Below are 21,922 nucleotides of genomic sequence, written 5' to 3'. Positions count from 1 at the left end.
AGAGGGCCTGGCCCTCAGTACACTGTCAGGCACGCGCTGGGAATCACAGGTCCTTCCAAGCTCCGGGCCACCCTTGCCGGCCATCCCGCGGCCCCGGTGAGGCTGCTTCCCGGCAGTGACCGAGGCTGCTGCGTTCTGGGGCCGGCTCGCGGGATGGGCAGGAGACACCTGCAGAGTGTAGAGGCTTTGAAGGTAGCTCAAGACTGCTCAGTCCCGACGATGACGTGCCAGACCCCTCTGTAACCTCGCTTCCCTCTTTTAACACCACTCCCTTAATACCTCTGTCCATCTTACCGATGGGGAAACTGAAGTTCAGAGAAGCCGACGCGGTTTCTCTTAGCAGTGACAGAGCTAAGATACAAAGTCAGAATCCTGGACACCAGATCCAATACGATTTAAGGCGATCACTTAGAATTTCTGACGTCAGCACAAGGGGGAGGCCATAAGAGAGTATCCGCGAGGCGTGTAATTTTAATCTTAAAGCATTCCAACACCGTGACTCCCTGGATAACAAGAAAAATATTGAATGTCTTCCAGGCTGCAAACTCCAGAAGTTTACTCCATCCAATTGATTGTTCTTGGCAAAATAGACTTAAATGGCATCTCATTCCTTCCATTTCCATTTGGAGGTTCTTCTGTTTGGAGCATGTGTGTTCCTGTGTTCTGGAAGTTTTTCTTGACAGAAGTAGAGAGGTTTTTGACAAACAACTTTAATATTCTTTGTGTCTGTTTGCTGGCTCTAATAATCCAGCAAGTTTACAAGGTCACTGTTGAGATTAAATCTGAGTCATCGGAGGCAGATGTTGACGCACCATTATTTAAACCCTGAGCTGCTGAAGGACTCTCTCATCCCCGTGAGCTATGACTCACTGTCCAAATGAACACCCAAATTCCACAGAGCCTGCTGAGCAGGGCCTCTGGACTCCGTTAGGGAAACAAGCCGGATTTACCACTTGCCTCCTCTGTGGGACGAGAAAGCCCTACTTTTTGCGGCAGAAATGTGTGTACGGAGAATGGCGTGTACGAAGATCTGGGCTCTTATCTTTTCTCTACCGCTTGCTGTGGGCTTTCTCTTCTCACCTGCTCCTCACAGCCCTTACACGTTTATTTACATAGTAAAGTGTGTGATCTGAAGCGTCCAGCTTGATGAAATTTTCCACACATATGCCCCAAGTCAACATCACCCAGGTCAAGGAACACTGTCACCGCCCCAGAAGGAGCCCTTGTTCCCAATCGATAACCCCTCGGATTACCGCTCGTCTGATTTCTGACGCCATGGAGTCGTTGTGTCTTTTTCAAGAATTTCATCCAAAAGGAGTCAAAGGGCAGGTGCTCTTTGCGTCTGGCGTTGTGGCTCTGCAAAACGCTAGTGAGATTTCTCCACGGTGTCGCGCTCCACGGTGATCGTTCCTTTTCGTTGTTGAGCGTGTTCCGTTATAAGGATGTGCCACAATTTGTTCATCCATCCTCCTGTTCGTGGGCACCTGGGCTGTCTCCAAAGTGGCTCCTAGGAACACGGTTGCGATCGTTTTTCTCGCACATGTGTTTGAAGACTGGTGTTTTCATTTCTCTTGAGTACATACCCAGAAATGGGATTGCTGAGGCATGGGTCAGGCATACCTTTAGCTCTATCAGTCACTGCCGATCCTTTCTCACACAATACTTTCAATCTTTAAAAATTTTAGGCCTTCTGGAAGGTGTCTAGTGCCACGTCAATTTACTCTTTTTGTTTTGTTTTTTCAAAATATTTATTTTGAGCGAGAGAGAAAGAGAGAGAGTGTGCATGAGCAGGGGAGGAGCATAGAGTGAGGGAAAGAGAGAATCCCAAGCAGGTTCCATGCTGTCAGCACGGAGCTTGACGCGGGGCTCGATCTCGTGAACCGTGAGATCACGGCCCGAGCCGAGATCAAGAGTCAGATGCTCGACTGACTCCGTCACCCAGGCGAAGAGAGAATTTTTATGCAACTACAGGGCGGTGGGGGCTCTTTGGTGTTACTGGGGAGCCTGTGGAGTCCAACATTGGGCTGGTAGCAACTTACTCTTCTGTTGGGATAACCCAGTCCCGCTGCCCTTGCTCTTTGTCAAGCCACCAAGAATGGGGAGGAAAGGAGCTCAGGGCTGTTCAGATTTGTCTCTCATCAGGTGGTTCTTTCACCTCATGAATCCCTGTTTTCCCATCTGCAAGATGAAAACAATAATATCTAGTTTGGGCACACGTGAAGGTTAGAAGGAATTACGTAAAACACGAGCACCGTGCCTAGGGTCTAGTAAGAGCTCAACAAGCATCAGTTTGCTTCATTTCAGGGGAAGAAAAGAAAGCACGTGCTGCTAACAGCAGAGTCTTCACGCGCATGGGCACTGTGGCTGGTTAGCTGGTGACAGTGCTATGGCTGGAGGAACCATTTGCTCCCCCTTGACATCACACTTCCTTGTTTAAAACCTGGAGGGAAGTTCCTATGCTAATGGCCTCTGGGGATGGTAATTAGCACTCGCTGAGGGCCCGATGCATCCCTCACTTTCCCTTATTTGCTGTGTGCAACTTTCAAGTGAGACTTTCGGTATGCAGTCATCGGATGTTGGGGTCGGATGCAACTGGACCGAAGTATATCCCAGCACCGAAACACTGGACTCTCGGAGGCGTCTAGAGCTCGTGTGACCTAATTCATGGCGGTGCGCATTATGAAATAGCAGATATTCATAATGGAAAAATAAGGGTATTAAAGAAAAACATCAAAAGCTTCCTTTTTAGAATTCTTTGAACAAAAGCTGATTGTTTATTACGGCCTGTGGGTTGCTATGGGAACAGAGGGTACTGAATTTGAAAAGAATTGAAGTAGGTGTTCTAATATAGACAGGCATAGCTTATATACACCTTACATACTCTTACAAATTAGAAAAAAATACCGCATTTTAGAAACAGGGTTGAGATGTTGTGTAGAGTGGTTTATGGTGTCAACAAAACGTCCTGAGTTTCTGGGTCAGACTGGCCTCTGTTTTCGAGATTACCCGTTTAATCCCCTGTTGCATGTTATTTCTTAATCATAGGTGAATTCGTTTATTCATTCACTCATTCACTCATTCATTCTTCAATTGATAGTTTTTGATACATACATACCCACATTCTAAGGGATATTCAAAGAAAAACACATGGTCTCTCAGAGTGATTTTACAAGAACAGTAGCACATCTCTGTCACTGGCTGACTTTTCCCTCTCAACTGGCCAATAACTGTATTCAGTAAATGTATTCAGTGCCGTATTCAGCATTCAATAACTGTATTCAGTGATTGCAACACTGGGGAAGTTTAATATAAACGATTATTAAACCATGATATGATAGTATGTGTAATGATGGAAAAAGAACTCTAAAAGGTGCCTGCGGAGTGACGAGCACGGAAGGGGGGCGTCTAGACCTCACTGAAGAGGGTCTGGTTGCAGTGCCCTGGATGGCCGAGAGCTTTGCTGGGTTGTAGGAGTCGGAACTCGTCCACAGTAACTGGACAAACGGCACCAACTCTATGGGGTGTGAGCTGAGGCTGGGAGCTAGGAGTGCAGAGGGGGCTGGGGAGGGGCCCCTGCGGCACGGAGGCTGGGGCCACTCAGTGTCTGCAACCAGAGGGTTGTGGGAAGGTGATCTCTGGGTGGAGGCAGAGGCCTGAGATCCCTGGGGATCTGCCCACTTTGGAAACGCATTTGGGGCAGATTGCCGTTGGATGTCCCACCCACGTGCACCACGGATGACAAAGTACAAGTGGAGTTAGGAAAAGCAAAACAGAGCAAGCCTGATCAGGAAGAGAAGCCTTGATGTCCCATCAGCACCCTGTCCTGATAAACGTTAGCCCTGCATTCACCGTGAAGGAGAAATGCTTCAAGTCTCATCCATTGCCACAGAGCAGGTATTGAAGGGTGAATTTGGAACTGAGAGGTAATCAATCGATAACTGGCCTGCCATCTTGGTTGGGGTTTATCTTGTAAAATTATTGAAAATATTTGACTCTCACAACCATCCCCAAAAGGCTACGTGGGTTGCAAGGCTGGAAAGTTGTACAAAGGGTTCCACGGAGCAAATTCTTAAGAAAAGATGACTCTCCTATCATCCCTCCAAGAGGAAGACCGAGGATACAGGCCTGGGTTGGTAGCAATCATTTGGACTCAGCCCTTCCCTGCTGAAAGGTAGTTAATATCCATTCGGTTTACGGACTTGGGATCACAACATGAGTTTGTCCCCAGCTCTGCCACTCAGCAGCTGTATGACTTTAGACCCTCCGCAGTCATGTCTTTGATAGTTCAGATACTAATAGGTGCCTAATGGTGCTCCAGGATTGGCCTCCAAAGTCATAGCTTCCCCTGTCACATCATAGGCTCAGCCACCATTTCCCCAAAGTAGAAGTCAACATGCTTTCCCTGGAATGGGCCAGGCAGTAAATATTTTAAGCCTTTCAGGCTACATGATCTTTGTCACAACTATCCACCTGTGTCTTTGTGGGGACACAAAGACAAAAACATCTGTAGACAACAAGCACATGAATGGGCCTGGTTCTTTGTAGGGAGGGATGCCCACTATTGGAGCTAACTGTGTGGGGACCAGCGTGTCCTTACGAACGCTCCGGCTCTTGTGCTAGACTGGCTTCTCCATTTCCAGAGGAAATTTCATCTCGGGTCTTATTGCCCTACTGCGGGTCTTGGTTGCAGCCCCTGAAGACATCCTAATGAATAGTCCTGTCTTTGAATCGGACGCATCAATTGTAGGGGATGGGGTCCTGCTCTCTTCCCACCTAGAATATCCCAGTGTTCTTATTCAAACTTGGTCAATAGGGTTAGGCTCTGCAAACCCAGTAAGGTAGCAGCTTTTGCTACCTTGTCAAGATGTCTAAGTCATCTTAAGACAAGATGTTGTTAGGCTGCCCTTGCTGTGGTGCACCGTGGGACAGAAAAGACCCACTCCCCTGTCTGAGGATCAGCAACGACACGGCTGCATCAACAAGCCATCCGTGGCCATGTTGCTTATTGTTGCTATAGCTACTAAAGGCAAAACGTCGTCACTATAGGCAAAAGATCATCTGTTATTGTCACCTAGGAATTTTCTTGGCTGGAGCAGGTTCGGCAAATTTGAATACATCAGATAATGAACTTTAAGGAAAAATAGGGGCCAACAGAGTGAAACACCAGACTAATTGCCCTAGTGACGGTGTGTGGAACTCCCCAGACGTACATCGGCCGACGTGCCTTTGTCCCGGGCTGGTGGGCGCCCGGTGGCTCTTTGTCTACCTCGCCAGCTCATATGATAAGGTAGCCACCACACCCTGGCATTTTCCTGTGCCTTTTTTTTTTTTTTTTTTTAGTTCTATTTAAATTCTGGGGCAGAAGTGTTGATGCTGAGATATTTATGCCCTTTTGATAACTGCAGCTTAGGCGGCTTCTTTGACAGACAAATTCTAATTAAACAGTATAATAAGTTGCAGAAACACAACGGCTCTCGGTGCTTTTCCTGTGGCATGTCACATCTGAAAAAACCACATCCTGTAACTTGCAGATACATTTTTAGGAACTGTCCTTGTGGAGCCACACTGGTTCTGTCTCCAGAGATGCTGGTTAGACTAACACGCCCCCCCCGCCCCTCTCTTTTCTTAGTGGAAACTATTTTTAGGCAGCAAATTAATTGTAGGGAAGTTTAGGTCAAGGGGATGTGTATTTCATTGCAGGAAATTTTGCCCTTGGCTTAGGAAGGTTACCACAGCCAGTTCAGTAGCTGAGTTGGGATCTGAGCTTGGGTCTTTCTGTCACCATCCATGGCAGGAAATAACAGGAAAATGAAGAACAACCCCAAATAACAATAACAACAAAAACAAAACCAAGGAGATTGATTCTGGATATAAGATTGGGCTTGGATTTGAGGAATGGAGGGTTGTCACAGTGGGAATTTGGCAAACGACCGTGAATGGCCTGGAGCGGGGTTGACAAGTGCCGAGAGGAGACTTAATTGTGAGAGTCTCCTGTTTGGGGCTTCATTTATTTATTTTATCTGAGGCTCTGTTTAACCTCAAGTGTATTTTTGTTGTTGTTTAGGTTGCAGTGGAAGACGTGCTAAAGGGGAGTCAGGACGAGCTCTCTACCGAGTTTTGCCTTTCCACTTGCTGTTTGCCCTTGGGAGAGCCACGAAGCCTCTCTGATTCCGGAATTGAGCCACCAAATCTGAATTTGTTGGGAGTGGAGGGCCTTCAGGCTAACCTGGGCTTGTCCACGTGGCATGCACAGGTTCCCAGACAGAGGGTGGAAGCAGCCAGGTCTCATTGCCTCTTCTGTCACTTTCCTTTGGTCAGAGCAAGTCCCAAGGCCAGCCCCATGGGAGGAGCTGCAGAGTAGCATTGTGAAATCGTAAGGGGAGAAGCAGGAGACTCATCGCAAGCAAGCCACCCTGGGTTAGTTTTTGTTCTGGGAGCTTCAAGGAGAATAAGTGCTTAACATAAGCTGGTGATGTGGGTGCGTGACGTGGGTGTGTGTGACCTTGGCCAAGGGGAGAGGCAGGTGGAAACGGCAGGGAGAACACCGGCCAAGGAGTCAAGACTCAGGAGCACGCGGGTCTTGGACAAAACACTTAGCCTGCCAGAACCTCGGCTGTTTGTCTGAGGGTCCTCAGAACCTTTATTAAGCCTGTTCCCGTCTAGGCACTGGGGGCACAGACCTAAAGCAAAACGTGTTCCTTGAGAGTTTCCAAAAGCTGCGTGTGTCAGTGATTTGGGAAGTGAGGGATGATGTTGGCAGCCACTCTGGTCAATAAAGGGTCCCCTGGTGGAGAGTCCACCAGCTCTGAGCCTGGCCCCCAGACCGTTGTTTCACTGAGGGAGCTCTGAGTAACCACGGACGACCTCTCTGAGGCAGGCGTTTCCCCGTGGGAAATCTTCCCTGGTTAGCTCAGCTTTTCAACTGCTTGGCCCCTCTGGCGGCCGTGGGTTGGTAAAGGCTTCGGGTACATCTCTCTTCTGCTCCCTTGCCCTGGTTGATTTCCAACTTTGTTTTCTAGCTGTGAAAAACATATGTATGGATGGCAGTAATTGGGAATTTAATAATTTTTTGATGTTTCTTTTGGTGCTTGGGAAACCCACTGAGAATGATATATATTTTTTTTCAGTGTTTCCCCGTTCTGTGCTAAAACTCTGCGCTAAAATCGTACGTGACTTTTATTTTCTCCTTTTCTTTCTCCCCCCCCCCCCCCGCCCTTTTTTAAAGCACAAAGCAGGATAACTTTGAAGTCAAGTTTCCTTTTTAGAGGGCGCATGTATCGGTTCCTTATTTTCTACTTTTGTTTTTATTGCCATAGTGTTCTTTATTACTTTTTCCCAAGTCATTTCAGAAATAAAAAAAGATATGGGAATAAAGCTACCAGAGTCAGAGATTCAAACAATCTGAGCGTCGCCTCCCCGTGGGAGTTGCTCTGTGGCTGTGGCGGGATTCTAGTGCCTTTTTACCTGATGTTATTTGATTATTAGGGTATCAAAACCTTATCAGCTCCATTGCCCAACTCCCCAAAGCTTGAGAGTAACAGAGGAATTGTAGGTATGTGATAACAGCACTGAGTTGCAGCTCAATCTTTAAGGGAAGCAGTGCAGAGGAATAGAAGATTTTTGGAGGAGTGTGGAGACATCTGGATGCCGGGCTCAATTCTACAACTAAGGAGCTGGGTGGCCTTGGAAAACCCACTTCACCTCTCTGGGCTTTGCTTTCTTCGCCCAAAGATGAGGCTTCTTACTGGGGCGCCTGGGTGGCTCAGTCGGTTAGGCGTCCCACTTTGGCTCAGGCCATGATCTCACGGCTCGTGAGTTCGAACCTCGCATCGGTCTCTGTGCTGACCGCTCAGAGCCTGGAGCCTGCTTCGGATTCTGTGTCTCCCTCTCTCTCTCTCTCTCTCTGCCCTTCCCCTGCTTGTGCTCTGTCTCACTCAAAAATAAATAAAATTAAAATAAATAAACATTAAAACGTATAGGGGGGCACCGGGTCCCCCTATCCCAGGTCCCCCCTGATCCCTGGGTCATGGGATTGAGCCCCACATTGGACTCCGTGCTGAGTGTGGAGCCTGCTTAAGATTTTCTCTGTCTCTCCTTCCCTCTCTCTTTCTCTCTCTCCCTCCTTCCCTCTCCTCTGCTTGTGGTTCTCTCTCTTTCTAAAAAAAAGAAAAGGAAATGTTAGGGTTCTGTGCGGTCTTATCGTAAGCAAACACTACTTGTATAAAGACTTTGAAAAAGTTGGAAATAATATATGCCTCGTCCCCCATGAAGCTCAATGATTCTTCCTCTGATGAACCTCTAGGGGCTGGGATCCCAGGCGGGGAGCTGCAGAGGGCTTGCTTGTCTGTCTGGCTTGCTGTGCGTTTTAGTTACAAAGCAAGACTCTGACGATGGTTAGCATCGGTCTTACAGAAAGAGCAGGAGATTCGGGGTTCGGGGTGCACAGAGGCGAGACAACCGAGGTCAAAGTTGCCTTTCAGCCTTGGCAGTCTTTCAGTTCTGGTCTTTACTTTCGCGTGGGTCTGCATGGGTTTGTTGGGTGGAGTACCGAACCGATCTTTCTTCGGGTCCAAATTCTCCACTTGCCTGTTGGTGACAGAGGCAGTGTCGCCCCATTAGGGACACTCTGTGAATTTAGGGGGGGAGACAGCTCATTTCCACTCCTCGGTGTAATTTTTGCGGGAGTCCAAAACAGGAGTGACCAGTGCAATTTAGGCGGTATTGAATGGGAGGATCGGGCGAGCAGGGACGTGATTTGCTTATCTGGCGAGGGAGGAGCACCGTGACCATGCTTCCTGGGAGAATTCCAAACACACGTGGGCAGGACGCGCTTTCTGTGACTGGAGCTCACATCCTGCGTACTTTATTGAAGCCTGGGGTGTCGTGGCTTGTCCACGGGCCACTATTATGGAGGGAGATGAGGACTTGTGTCCCCCCAAAGCAGGAGGCGCAGTGTCACGTGCCCTTGCCCTTCCTACTGGTGATACTATGACCATGCCCATTGCTGCCAACCGCCATTTATTAAGTACTTACTGGCGCCAGGAAACGTGTGTCTCTGTTTATCACCTCACTTAAATATTGAAAACAACCCTTCGCGGCAGGTAGCGTCCTCATACCCACTTGGCCAGTGTGGAAGTTGAGGCAACAGGCTTCTTTTGTCTTGCTTGCCCAGCCGGTGAGTGGCAGAAACGTAGCTTGGAGGGAGCCAGCTGGCCTCTCGGGTCTTTCTCTTAAATGTCGTGCCGTCCCATCACCACGGACACACATGGCCCGTCTGGGTCTGGCCGCCAAGATCACAGGGATGGAAACACTTCCAACTAGTTCATATTCCTGCCACCGGTCCAAGCCCCTTTCAGGTGGCTTTGGTTGGGGCTGCACATGTGGAGGGTCACAGACGCCGTGGAGGCTTTGAGAGTAGAATCTTTGGGGCACCCACTGAGGGTACGGTATTGGGGAATGTCTATTGCAAACTTCCTTCCTATGACTCACGGGACCTCCATGTTCCACCCAACCTAATCTCTACCTTAATTTTTTTTAAGTTTATTTATTTTTGAGAGAGAGAGAGAGAGAGAGAGAGAGAGAGAGAGAGAGAGAGAGAGAGAGAATACAAGTAGGGGAGGGGCAGAGAGAGGGAGGGAGACACAGAATCGGAAGCAGGCTCCAGGCTCTGAGCTGTCAGCACAGAGCCCGATGTAGGGCTCGAACCCACAAACCGTGAGACCATGACCTGAGCTGAAGTTGGACGCTCAACCGACTGAGCCCCCCAGGCGCCCCTCTCTACCTTCATTTCTTCACAGTCTCCCCTTGTACTGTTGGCTTCAGCGACGTCAACGATCTTGTAGTTCCCTGAGTTCATCACGCTCTCCTGCTGTCTGAGGTGCTGGCCTGTGGCAGCACCCTTCACACGGTAATGCTGTCTGTCCCTCCAGACTGACCAGATGCCCTGCTGGGCATTCTCTTGACCCTTCCAGGTTCTTCCTGGCTTCCTGGAACTGCTTCCTCATCATCTGAAGTGACACACACAGGGCATTTGTCGTGGTGAATCAAAAGGATTTGTTTCATGTCTGTTTCCTGAACTTCTCTAGAACAAGGACTGGATGCTATTTGTCCATTATCTCCAGAGCCCAACAGGAACATCTTGGGTAGATGTTTGTCATATTGCCAGTCCCAAACACATCTGGATAATGCTCTCTTGTCTGAGTGAATAGTTAGCTTTCAACGCTTTTTTCTTCAATCGAACCATGTGGAATTGCTGTTTTCGTAAGTCAAACTTGCTTGAATACCAGCATTTCAAATGTACGTTTCCCCCCACGTATACGTTCCCACGAGCGTTTTCATCCTGTTCATCTCCTGGGTTCCTCCCTCTCTGTTTATACACACCAAGGTTTATCCCACCCGTTGTAAACACATCTCTTCCTTCTTTGGGCACGGCCTCCCCTCGAGTCCCAAACTTTCGGAAAGAACTGTCCACATGCGGTGTTTCTGCGTCCACACCAGTCACCCCTAGTGATTCCCGTAGCTTCCACCTGGCCCTCCTTGTCTTCTCCTCTCCTAAAGTGGCCTCGGTTGTTTTCAAGCAGTTCTGGAATCGCATCAGCCAAAGGCTGCGCCTGTTCCTTTTCTTCATTGACCTTCGTGCAGCATGCAAACTCTGCGATGCCCTTTATGAAACGGTCACCTCCTATGACTCCCACGACAGAGCCCTCTCCTGGCCCCATCCCTGAATCTAAATGCTCAGCTTCCTCTCTGTGCCACCCCTGGATATCTTCTTTTGTCTCCTCCTCTCCCTTGGGAACCTCGTGCACTTGCCGGGTTCATCTACCATCGGGCACGGCCGGGTTGCACGTCTGCATATCCAGCCGGAACGTGTGCTCCAGGCTTAGCGTTTCCTCTGACTTCTGCGCATCCATAGGACCCAAATAGAACCCATCCCCTTTCTCCACAAATCACCTCTCTTCTGGTTGTTTTCCCCTCAAAAGACCACCTTTCGTGTTTTTGCTGGTCTACTTATGAAGCGTTTCCACTATTCTTTCCCCTCTGTCTAAACCCTCACCCTTGAGGGTCAATTTTGGTGTTGTATATTTGCTCAACTCTCTGCCAGGCCCCGCCCCCCCCCCCCCCCCCCCCCGCCATGTGTTATTGAAAACAGCCATTGGTGAGCCGGACTTCATCATTTTTGCATTTCCCACAGTGACTATCACTGTGCCCATGCTAAATAGGCCTTTAATACGTATATGTTGAGTTAAAAGAAATTAATCTTTTTTTTTTTTTTTAAAGTTTTTATTTATTTTGAGAGAGAGAGAGAGAGCGAGAGAGCACAAGCGAGACTGGGGGGCGAGGGTTGGTGGAGTCACAGAGAGGGAGAGAGAGAATCCCTAGCAGGTTCCCCACTGTCAGCACGGAGCCCAGGGCAGGGCTGGAACTCACAAATGGCGAGATCATGACCTGAGCTGAAATCAAGAGTCAGAGATGCTCAACCAACTGAGACACTCAGGCGCCGCAAAGAAATGAATCTTTTAAATTGTAGGTACAACCTGACTGCCTTGTCACCATTTTGAAAGTAGAAGAAAGAAAGAAAAAAAATCACTCGTCCATCTACCACCCTAGCTTGTAGGATCATTTTGGTATATTCCCTCCTATTTGGTCTATTTCCCCACTCCTATTTTTACTTATGGTTTACAAAGTTGTCATTGTTACCCCAGAAGTCCACCCAGAGCACGGACTTTCTTTTTATTTTTTTTTAAGCACATGGAGTTTCTCAGCAATGATGCAAAGGGCTACATTGTAACCATTAACGCGGCTTTCCAACAATTCTAGCCTTCCGCAGTGCTGGCAAGATCCTACTGCCCAGCGCCCTGCAGTTCAGCGGGGACCTGTGACCAGTCCTGGCCAACCACCAGCTACTTGTTGATCCATCAGAGCACTTTGTCCTTGGTTATGCCATCAGCCTTGGTACTTGAGTGAGATGGTGACACCAGAGAGCCTCCAGACGCCAGTGATGGACGCAAACTGGGAGCGACAAAAAAGCTTTCTTTTAAGCTGTTACAATTTTGGGTCTCTCGGGTTACCGCAGCAAATCTTAGCTCCCCCGCGGGAGAGATAGGTTGCAACTTCTGGGGGCTCGAGAAAGTCAGAGATTCTCTGGTTTAACACCACCATTTTGCAGGTAGGGAAACTGAGCCTTGGACCAGGGAGATGCCTCAAGTCATAGAGTCAGTATTGGCACTGGACGGGAGCCCAGGTCGGCCGTCTCTCTCGAGCACTCTCCTCTGTTCAGCAGCATGCTGGGCTCTGCGTGAGGCTGCCCTGCTTTTTTCTGTCTGCTCCGTGGTAACATTTCTGCTGCGGAGCGCGTGGGGCTGGGCTGTCCTCAGAGTCTGGGTCACTGGCCTGCTCTAATTTTATTATACCTTGACAGGTCATTTGAGAGAGCCCGGGGGGCCGCTTTGGAGCCCTCTGTGACATGCCACGGCAGCTGCAAGGAGGCTTCCTTCTCCAGATGATAGCCCCAAATATCACGCAACAGCGTCTCTGTTCAAGTGAAAGTTCAACAATTCTAGTTTGGAATTATCCGCTGGTGATGAAATTCTCAGATTCAAAGGTATGAGGATAATTAGGACTGTTGTTAATCATTCTCTATCCCTCTCCCCACCCCCGCCCCCGCCCTCACCCCCCCCAGCAACGAGATTCACACAGATTAATTACTGCCTGCTATAAATAAACGCAGAGAAAAGCAATCTGCCTAGCAGAGGCAGAGGGTAACTCATTTAATACATCACAGCTTTCCGCACACCTGTTCTCCCTTCGCTGTTGCCATGGGAACCACACTTTATAAGAGAAGCTATGCATAATTAGCATGGATGGAGGTCTATATCAATCAGAATAATTTGGAAGAATACTAAAAACCCAAAGGAGCAGGGAAAACTACTTGTCTCAGTAGGAAGGAATCAGATCTCCACTGCGTGGTAAATGAGGAGGCAGTTACAGTAGGAAATCAGCAAAATTAGCCATTCTGGGTCAGCTGAAAAACAGGGAGACGGTTTCACTCCACCAGAGAGAAAGAAAACTTTGTCATTGACTTTGGCTTTTTTCTTTTCTTTTCAGTGCTATTTAGAGCCACACAAAGGAAATACAAGCCAAACAAGCAAACAGACAAACGCATCAATTCATTTGGGGGCCATGGCGCTCGGGGCGGGGGGGGGGGGGATAGGAGCTGCATTTCTGAGTGGAGGCTCTGCACGTCTGGGGAGCCCCTGCCCTGCTGCGATGTTAGGCAGTGAGACTGGGGCTCCAGGCTCCTGGTTGCCGGGTGGGGGTTCCTTCAGAGAACAGTGAGCAGCTTTCAGTCAAGGTATGGGATTTTATGAGTGGTTGGAATCATCCCGTTTCTTTTCAGTGGTGGAAAGCACTTCAGAAATAATGTGGGTTAGGGCTCTTGCTTTCGGGTGAAGAAGGGGACTCATGGAGACGTGCAACTTGCTTGAGGTTTCAAAGTCGGCTGGTGGCCAGTCTTGAACCAGGACTTGCTTCCCAGATTCTCGCTTAGTACCCCTAAGGCCACTGATTGGATCACCGCTGGCTTGCTTGTTCCCAGGTCCCTCCTTAAAATGGGGATGAAACCAGCGTGTGGAACAAGTCCTCCAGACTTTGGCTTTTTCAGCCTTTGACAATTTCCTTTCCTTTGTGGACATGCAAATTCATTCATTCACGGACCGTTCGTTAGGTAAAGACGAGATGATATTAACGAGATGCAAAACTGCCTGTAAACTCTAAATTTCCAGAAGTCTTAGCGGATCATTGTTTATATTAATTAATATTCACTCATTTAACATTTCCATACTGAGTACCTCCTGTGAGCCAACTCTATTCCCCGTGCTCGGCTACAGCCAGAGGAAGGGCATGGAAATCTCAGACTTGCATTCCAGAGGGGAGAGACAGACCTTATATACGGAAACAAATAAGATGATTGTGTATGGTGATAAGGTCACTGAAAAAAAAATAAAGCAGGGAAAATGGGCCAGGATTTTATCCTAACTGCAGTGTGCTGAAATTGGAGGATTTAAGCAGGGGGTGAGGTGATCTGAATCACCTTTCCTTGTCCCCCAAAGCAAGATTTGAGGTCACCGCCTGGGGGGATGTGTGGGCCAGCTGGAAGCTTCTCTTGCCTTCCAGAGCAGGCCTTGGGGACAATGGTAAAGGGGGCATGGCTTGGGTATGTGACTTTCCCTTCTTTCACCTTTTTTTTTTTTTTTTTTTAGGAGCTCATTCTCTGCTTTATCTGTGCAGTTTTGCTAATAATTAAAATAATAAAAATGAGACTACTAACAGCAGTGAAAAGGCAATAGCAAACTTTTATAGAATGAATCCTTACCATATGCCTGGCATTGTGCAAATTGCTGTGTGATACTTAGGTCATTAAATCCTCAAAATGTGGAAACTATCATTAAGTTGATTTTACAGACAAGAAAACTAAGGGTAGAGATTAAGTTGTTTTTTTCAAGGTCAAATGCTTACTTTAATGGTGGTACTAGGATTTGAAACCAAAATGTGTCTGTCCTCAGACTCTGTGCTGTTAACCTTTATGCTAATTTGATGAATCAATGGTGTCATATGTTAATAGAGAAGGTTTAAATCCTACAGCTCCCACATTAAGGGAAGTGGGAAGAGGGGGGCATAAACACATCGCGTCTACTATGTGCTGAGGCCATCACAGCAGAGGTTCAGGGTGGCTCCCCTGGAATCTGGCTGTGCCACAGAGGTTGTCAACGGTGCCCTCACGATAGCCTGGCAGAGCGTCTGGAGTGACTCATCCCCCGGGTGGGTTGTCTTTGGTCGTTAGTAGCTTTGGGTTTTTTGAAGGGGTTCTGGTGGTGAGAGTATAGTGAGATACGCAAGCACAACCCCGGTCCCTGCAGGAAGCTCAGTGGTCACGGGGAAGGTGGCCATAGTGGGCTGGATGCCCAGGAACCGTGGTACAGAGTTCGAGTTTGGGCGGTCAGGGGTGGGGATAGATGCAGGCAGGGCCCTGAATCTCTGCCCTCAGAGGCATCAGTTACTTCTGCCTATTTGTAGCCGATGACGTGAGTGCGTGGTGCAAAGAGGGCCTTTATGGTCGGTATGAGGAGGTGTAACTGGATGTGAAATCCGTTCACATCGTCCCAAGAGATCTCAATGCTTTTATTTGCCAATACAAGAAAAGGGAATGGTCTTAGACTGTTAACACGGAATTTCAACCGTTGGAACTGTTTTGGACCATCATAAGAAATAGATTTGCATCTTTCTTCATCAGGTGTGAACTTGTATGAATCCCTGTACGAGTGAAGAATTTTTTCTCACTGTTGGCCATCAGGAATTTGAAAAGAACATCTCCAAATTGCCTTGATCAGGAATTGAGCAGAGCCATTTCCTGCCTAAAAGGTCTTGGACGTTTATTTATACCCAGTCCTACTTAGTACCTTCCATGATGCTCCATGTTTCCGTTTTTTTATATTTATGGAACAAGGCGGTGATTAACGCCTCAGGTCCCATAGAGATGCACCTCCTGCACCAGACCCCTCAGGTTTACTCCAGGATGCCAGACGCTTCCATTTTTCCTTTGTGCCGTGGTAGGAGATGAGTTGGGAGGTATTGTGGGTCAGTCCTCTTAAAAGCTTCCTGTTGAAAAGGTTCAGGCCATACTAATGAGGATGAAAGTACAAGCTCGGGGTCAGTGGTACTAGGTCAGCATCAAAGAAAGACCCCAAGTCAATTCAGGGTCAGGTAGGTGGAGCTTAGGGCCGAGAGAGGCGGGCTGGGCAAGCAGAAGTCAGTTCAGGACCGAACTGGGAAGAGACACAAACTTGAAGAGCACAGTGAGTGAAGACGCCGAACATGTTTCTTGGCCAGGAGCAGGTGAGGAAGATGTTCTGGCCCCCGGTGCGCTTGGCGGAGGAGGGATCTGGGGGAGAAGGAGTGGCCGGATTGGTGGCCGGAGGGGGTCTAGGGGGCTCGGTGCCATGGAGGGTCTGAGCTGAGCTGAGAGCTTGTGAGTGCCACCTCGGTCGTGTGCTCAGCAAGGACTGAGCTCAGTCAGCCAAGAAGCAACGGAGTGTGAGCTTGCCTGATGCCGCAAGTAGCAGGAGGCTCCTGTTGTGTACCTGGTGGTCAGACACGGCTGGTCCTGGGGGTGGTTGGAAGATTAAATTCTCCAGGCAGCTAAAGAGACTCCTCTCGGCCCCCTCGGTGTGGTGGACATAAAGATGTGTTCCGGGGAGCCGGGATGTGGCCGAAAAAGGTTAAAGTGGAGCATAGGTGAGCAGCCGTGTGTGACTGCAGTGAGTTCTGTCACAACCGGGCTTGTGGAGAAGCCCCCCCAGGCCCCTTCATCCACAGCGAATGCCCGATCAGGCCTCCCTCCCGGCTCTGCCCAGCTGCATGGGCAATGGAGTGGTGGGTGTCCCCTCGTGGATGGACGGCCTGTGACACAACGTAACCATCCGTATCAGGTAGCCTTTGCTGCCTAACAAACCACTCCAGAACTTTTAGCTTAAAACAATAGCCTTTTTTTTTTTTTTAACTCACAGTCCTGTAAGTTTGTTGTTCTTCTGACCCTGATTGACTTTCTTGAGTTTGCTCATGACTCTGTGCTTAGTTGGTGGGCCAGCTGGACCCTAAGTGGTTTTGTATGGTCTTATTAACAGATCTGGCCATTGGCTGGCTCTTAGCTGGGACGATGGGGGTGACTGTGGGGGGGGGGTGTCTTTCCTTCCCGAGGAGGCTAGCCGGGCTTGTTTCTCTGGTGGCAAGAGGAGCAGAGAACAAGTGTCCGTGAGAAAGCGCTTTGCAAGTCTCTGCCTGCATTGCATTTGCTTTGTCTCATTTGCTGAAGCAAGTCACGTGGCCAGGCTCGCATCCCTCATGGAGGCGGAGCTGCTACCCGACGGTTATGTGAGCAAACTGGGTCATTACTGGGAACAATCAACCACGCATCATTTTAATTCACATTTGCAAGGAAGGATGGGGGTAGGGGCAGTGGATGCTCCAGCCTGTATCAGGACAGCCAGGAGACGGGGTCCAGGCAAGGACCTAGTTCTGGCTACTGTAGGTGACTTGTAAAGTCTTTCCCCAAACTTCCAGTTGTCTATGTTTTAAGCGACTTCTGATTTGGGGCACTTTGGGCATTGTACTGGAGGTTAGCCTGCAAATATGATTATTCTCTCGACTTCCTCTGGGCCAGTTCGTTCCTTCTAGAATGTGCTCTCCTAATCCTGCTTGTGCCCAGAAGCCAGTCATTTCTCTAAGCAGACTTCACCCTTTACAGGTTTAAAATTTATGTATTATCTTTCTCTTTTATAATCAATAGACTATTTGTCAAAAATGATGATGATGTGACCCAGGGAGAAACAGGGTAGAGAGTTTTCTCTGGAATGTTTATATATATGGCCGTTGTGCTGGGCCTGCTAATCTTAGTGTTTAAACATTTTCTTTGGAAAAAATGATTATCCCAGCCTTGAAACTGGAATGAATATTTCATTACGGATGCCAACTTTAATAGGATTTTTATAGCAACAAAGTCTATCTTGAACTCAAGCATTTCTCTTTAGTCTGGAATCTTATCAATAGTCATCTCGGCCAAGGTTTAGCACCAGAGATCGATTTTCTGTTTACTCCTTTGGCTTTTATATTGATTGTATATTTGTACTGTTATACTGAATAAGGTTACTTATATATATGTACATGAATAAAATATGTTTAATAAGCATGCATAAAATGTATGAACTTGAAAACTGGTCCCTCGTGGAACATAACGGTCTTGGTTGAAATATCTAAGTGACTTCCAAAAGAAATCATTAGTTCCACTCCAGTGTATTTTGTTGCTGAATAGGAGGTCACACTACACACGACAATGGTTCCAATTTTTTTGTTGTGGTTCTATAATTCCCCCGAGAATCCCGATAACTCTTATATACAGAGTAGGACAAATTAAAAAAAAGAAAAAGTGGGTTCCTGTAGGGGCAGACAAGCCTTTTTGTCCTATTATGTCCCAATGGCAGAAGACCTTGAAAATGAGGAAATATGGCGCTGTGGGAGATTGCTCCCACATGCTCCCTCTTGTCTATGTCTGTCTGTGTCAGTGCCCTTCACAAAGTGCCTTTGCAACTCCTCTTATCAAGAGATGAAGTTAATTCCCGTACTTCTGAATCTAGGCTGGCCTTGTGATTTGCTCTGCTGGTAGAATTTGGTGGCAGTGGCTGTTGCTGGTTTTGAACGTAGGCCTCGAGAAGTCTTGCACAGTCACCTGTCTCCCTTGGGATTCCATCCTCTACCAGTGTGATCCTGCCAGGCGAGGCTCCCGGAGGGTGAGGGGGAACGTGGATCAGGACCAAGTCGGTCCAAATGTTTCGGACAAGGCCTCCAGAGATGAACAAAGCTTTCCTCAGCAGCTGACAGCAGACCACGAGTAAGCACAGCTGAGACCAGCTAAGCTCGGTCAGCTCTGCAGAACCACTTATCCAACCTAGAAACTCAAGGGCAATAATAAACACTTAGTGTTTTAAACCACGGAGTGGTGGGGTGGTTTGTTATGCAGTGATAGCTAGCTGAGACAGATAGGATCATAAGAAAGGGAGCTTCTTGAGGGAAGGGTTTGTGTCTGAATCTCTGGTTGTTAGGAGTTCAAGCACATAATAGGCATTTATTATTATTTTTTAAATGTTTGTTTTGAGAGAGAGTGTGAGTGGGGGGGGGTGCAAAAAGAGAGAGAGAGAGAGAGGAGAGAGAGAGAGAGAGAGAGAGAGAGAGAGAATCCCAAGCAGGCTCCATGCTGTCAGCACAGAGCCCGACACGGGGCTCGATCTCATGAACAGTGAGATCATGACCGGAGCTGAAATCAAGAGTCAGACGCTTAACCAACCGAGCCACCCAGACACCCCAATGTTTATTCTTAAATTCATGAGTACGATGTGATTTGTTTGGCTTTCTGAGTTGGAGGCCTTTCTGCTGGCCCTGCTAGAAGGACAGTTATTACTTTCACAAACCATGGGATTTCTATAAGAGAGGGACGGATTCTGTAGCAGAGATGGTAATTGTCCCACAGTATACGCTCTTAATTCTTCCTCCTTAGTTCTAGACCCTTAGTTTTTAATTGGACATATGACTCCCAGAAATAAAGATTACATCTTCTGGCCTCTTCCATAGCTGTCAATATGACCACGTTCTGGTCAATGGGGTAGAAGTGAAGGGGAGAGGTTATGCTCTCCCCCCCACCCCACTTCCTCATTCTTGCTCATTGAGATGCAGACGTGATAGCTGATACAATGCAACCATGTTGGAAAGTGGGGTAGAAACCATATGCTGAGGGTGCCACTGCAGGGATATGGATCTCAGGTCCCTGATGCCTTTATGAAACTTCCTGTGGTCAATGCTCTTAATTATTCACTTCCCCTTACCTGTAGGAGAATCGTTTATTCTCACTCATTGACGTGTGATTAGCAACACCTGCCTATAGGCCTACCCACTCCATTTTAATTCTTTTTGTGTTTTCTTTTTTGAGAATGTTTATTTATGTATTTTTGAGGGAGAGAGTGTGTGCATGTGTGTGAACACGTGAGGGGCAGAGAGGGGGAGAGAGAGAATCCCCAGCAGGCTCCGCACTGTCAGAGCAGAGTCTCACATGGGCCTTGACCCCATGAGCCGGGGATCATGACCTCAGCGAAAATCAATAGTGAGATGCTCAACTGACCGAGCCACTCACGTGCCCCTCCCCACTTTATTTTTAGGCCTCAGTATGTGACTTGTTTTGGCCAATGAGACATGAGCAGAGGGATGTATGGCACATCCAATCAGAAGCTTTTTCTTTAAAGAAAAATTAAAAACAAAATTTTTAATGTTTATTTTATTTTTGAGAGAGAGAGAAAAGACAGAGAGAGAGAGAGAGAGAGAGAGAGAGAGAGAGACCGAGCATGAGTGGGGAGGGGCAGAGAGAGAGGGAGACACAGGATCCGAAGCAGGCTCCAGGCTCTGAGCTGTCAGCACAGAGCCCGATGTGGGGCTCGAACCCAGGAACCATGAGATCATGACCTGAGCCGAAGTTGGATGCTTAACTGACTGAGCCATCCAGGCACCCTAAGGAAAAAAATTTTAATGTTTACTTATTTATTTTGAGAGACAGAGAGAAAGAGAGCACATGAGGCAGGGAGGGGCAGGGAGAAAGGGAGAGAGAACCCAAGCAATGAGGGGCTAGATCCTACACCATGAGATCATGACCTGAGCTGAAATCAAGGGTCAGATGCTTAACTGACTGAGCCATCCAGGCACTCCCAATCAGAAGCTTTAAAAGCATTGCACATTTCCCCAGTTCTCTTGCTCTTTCTTTGTCATAAGACAGCATGTCCCAAACAGGGGTCTTGGCCAAAGAAAAGATACAGAGCAAAGTCAGAGCAGCCAATCTACTACTATGTGAGTGAGAAATATGTGTATGTGGCTGTAAGATTTGGAAAAGACTTCTCTTTGGGCTGCTTTCATATGAGAGCGAAATTAACATCTGTCTTGAGACATCATTTTGTGTTTTCTGTCCCTTATGACTAAATTGAACTAATTGTAACTAATTGTCACCAATTCTACCTTTTACCTTATCCCAGAGTAAGAATGATATGACCCATTCACTTAATTAACACATACATACTCAGCATGTAGGTTAACGTTGGCATTGTGCAAGGCATTGGGAGCGCAGTGGTGATCCAAAAGGGCCCAGTCCCTGTCCTCATGGTGCTAGTCGTCTACTAAGGAATACAGACATAGAACCCAAAAGACAATTAAAGAAAATTTGGGGAAGCTATAAAGGAGTATAGTAGCGTTACCTGTTTTACACTGGGAAGTTGGGGAAGATCCCTTTGTGGAAATGGTGTTTCAGCTGACATTCAAAGGAGGAAAAAGAATCAACTAAGCTAACAGTTGAGGAGGATGGAGAGAAGAGCATTCCAGGCAGAGGTAACAGCAGGTGTAAAGGCCCTGAGGTAGAAAAGAGCTTTGTGTATTTGAGGGATGGAAGAAGTCAGGCAATAAGGTGAATGAGCGAGGACGAAAACAGGCAGATGAGGCTGGAGAATGTGGCAGAGGCCAGATCGTACAGAGCTTTATAAGCCATTCTAAGTCTTTTAGTCTTTATTTCTAGAGCATTGGGGAACTGTTGTACATAGCCCAGTATAATTCAGTTTATGACATGCGGTCACTTGGTTGGCTGCATGGAAAGGAAACTGAAGGAGAACATCTAACTCATGGAGGCCAGTGTGGGGATCCTTTATGGAGAAGATATCAATGTACATTGTTTTACCTTTTACCTTTGCATCTCTAATCCACCTGAGATTTTCTCTATGATAATGGTCAAGGTTTATTTTGTTCCCCATATGGATATCCCTCTGACCCAGCACCATTTATTGAAATGGTTTTTCCCCACTGTTCTATCACACCTGTCATAGACCTGTTTCTAGACTATTTATTGTTGTTTGTTTCTAGTTCCATTGGTCTGTTTTCTATCCTTGTACAAATACCTCTCTGTCTTCATTATTGTAGCTTTATGATAAATCTTGATATCTAGTGTATACATTCTCTATCTTCGTTCTTCAAGACTAGCCTGGCAATTTTTGGTCCTTTGTTTTTTCACATAAATTTTAGAATCAGTTTGTCAGTTTTCATACACACACACACACACACACACACACACACACACACACACACACACTGAGATTCTGATAAGGATTGTATTGATCCATAGACCATTTTGGAGTAAATTGAGATTTTTATAATATTGAAGCTATTAATCCATGAGCATGGCATTTGCCCTCATTTCTTTAGGGCTTCTTTAATTTCTCTCAGTAATGTTTGTACTTTTCTGTTAAAGGTATCACAAATTTCTTTTGATTTGTTACTAGATATTTAGTATTTT

The 21,922-nt window shown here is 47.4% G+C and overlaps 1 long non-coding RNA gene across 2 annotated transcripts in view; it reads left to right on the top strand.

Annotated features, from left to right (window-relative positions):
- The window catches only part of LOC111562325, a 202,153-nt gene that overhangs the window by 61,375 nt on the left and 118,856 nt on the right, over positions 1-21,922 (top strand). For both annotated transcript variants that reach the window (XR_002745522.2, XR_006585696.1), the window contains exon 2: positions 12,419-12,601. This is a non-coding gene — a long non-coding RNA (uncharacterized LOC111562325). The remainder of the gene's footprint in view (positions 1-12,418; positions 12,602-21,922) is intronic.

This window comes from Felis catus, chromosome C2 (genome assembly GCF_018350175.1).
Source record: "Felis catus isolate Fca126 chromosome C2, F.catus_Fca126_mat1.0, whole genome shotgun sequence".
NCBI classification, from domain to species: Eukaryota; Metazoa; Chordata; class Mammalia; order Carnivora; family Felidae; genus Felis; species Felis catus.
The sequence above is the reverse complement of the archived record's forward strand: the minus strand, read 5'-3'. Positions and strand labels throughout refer to the sequence as shown.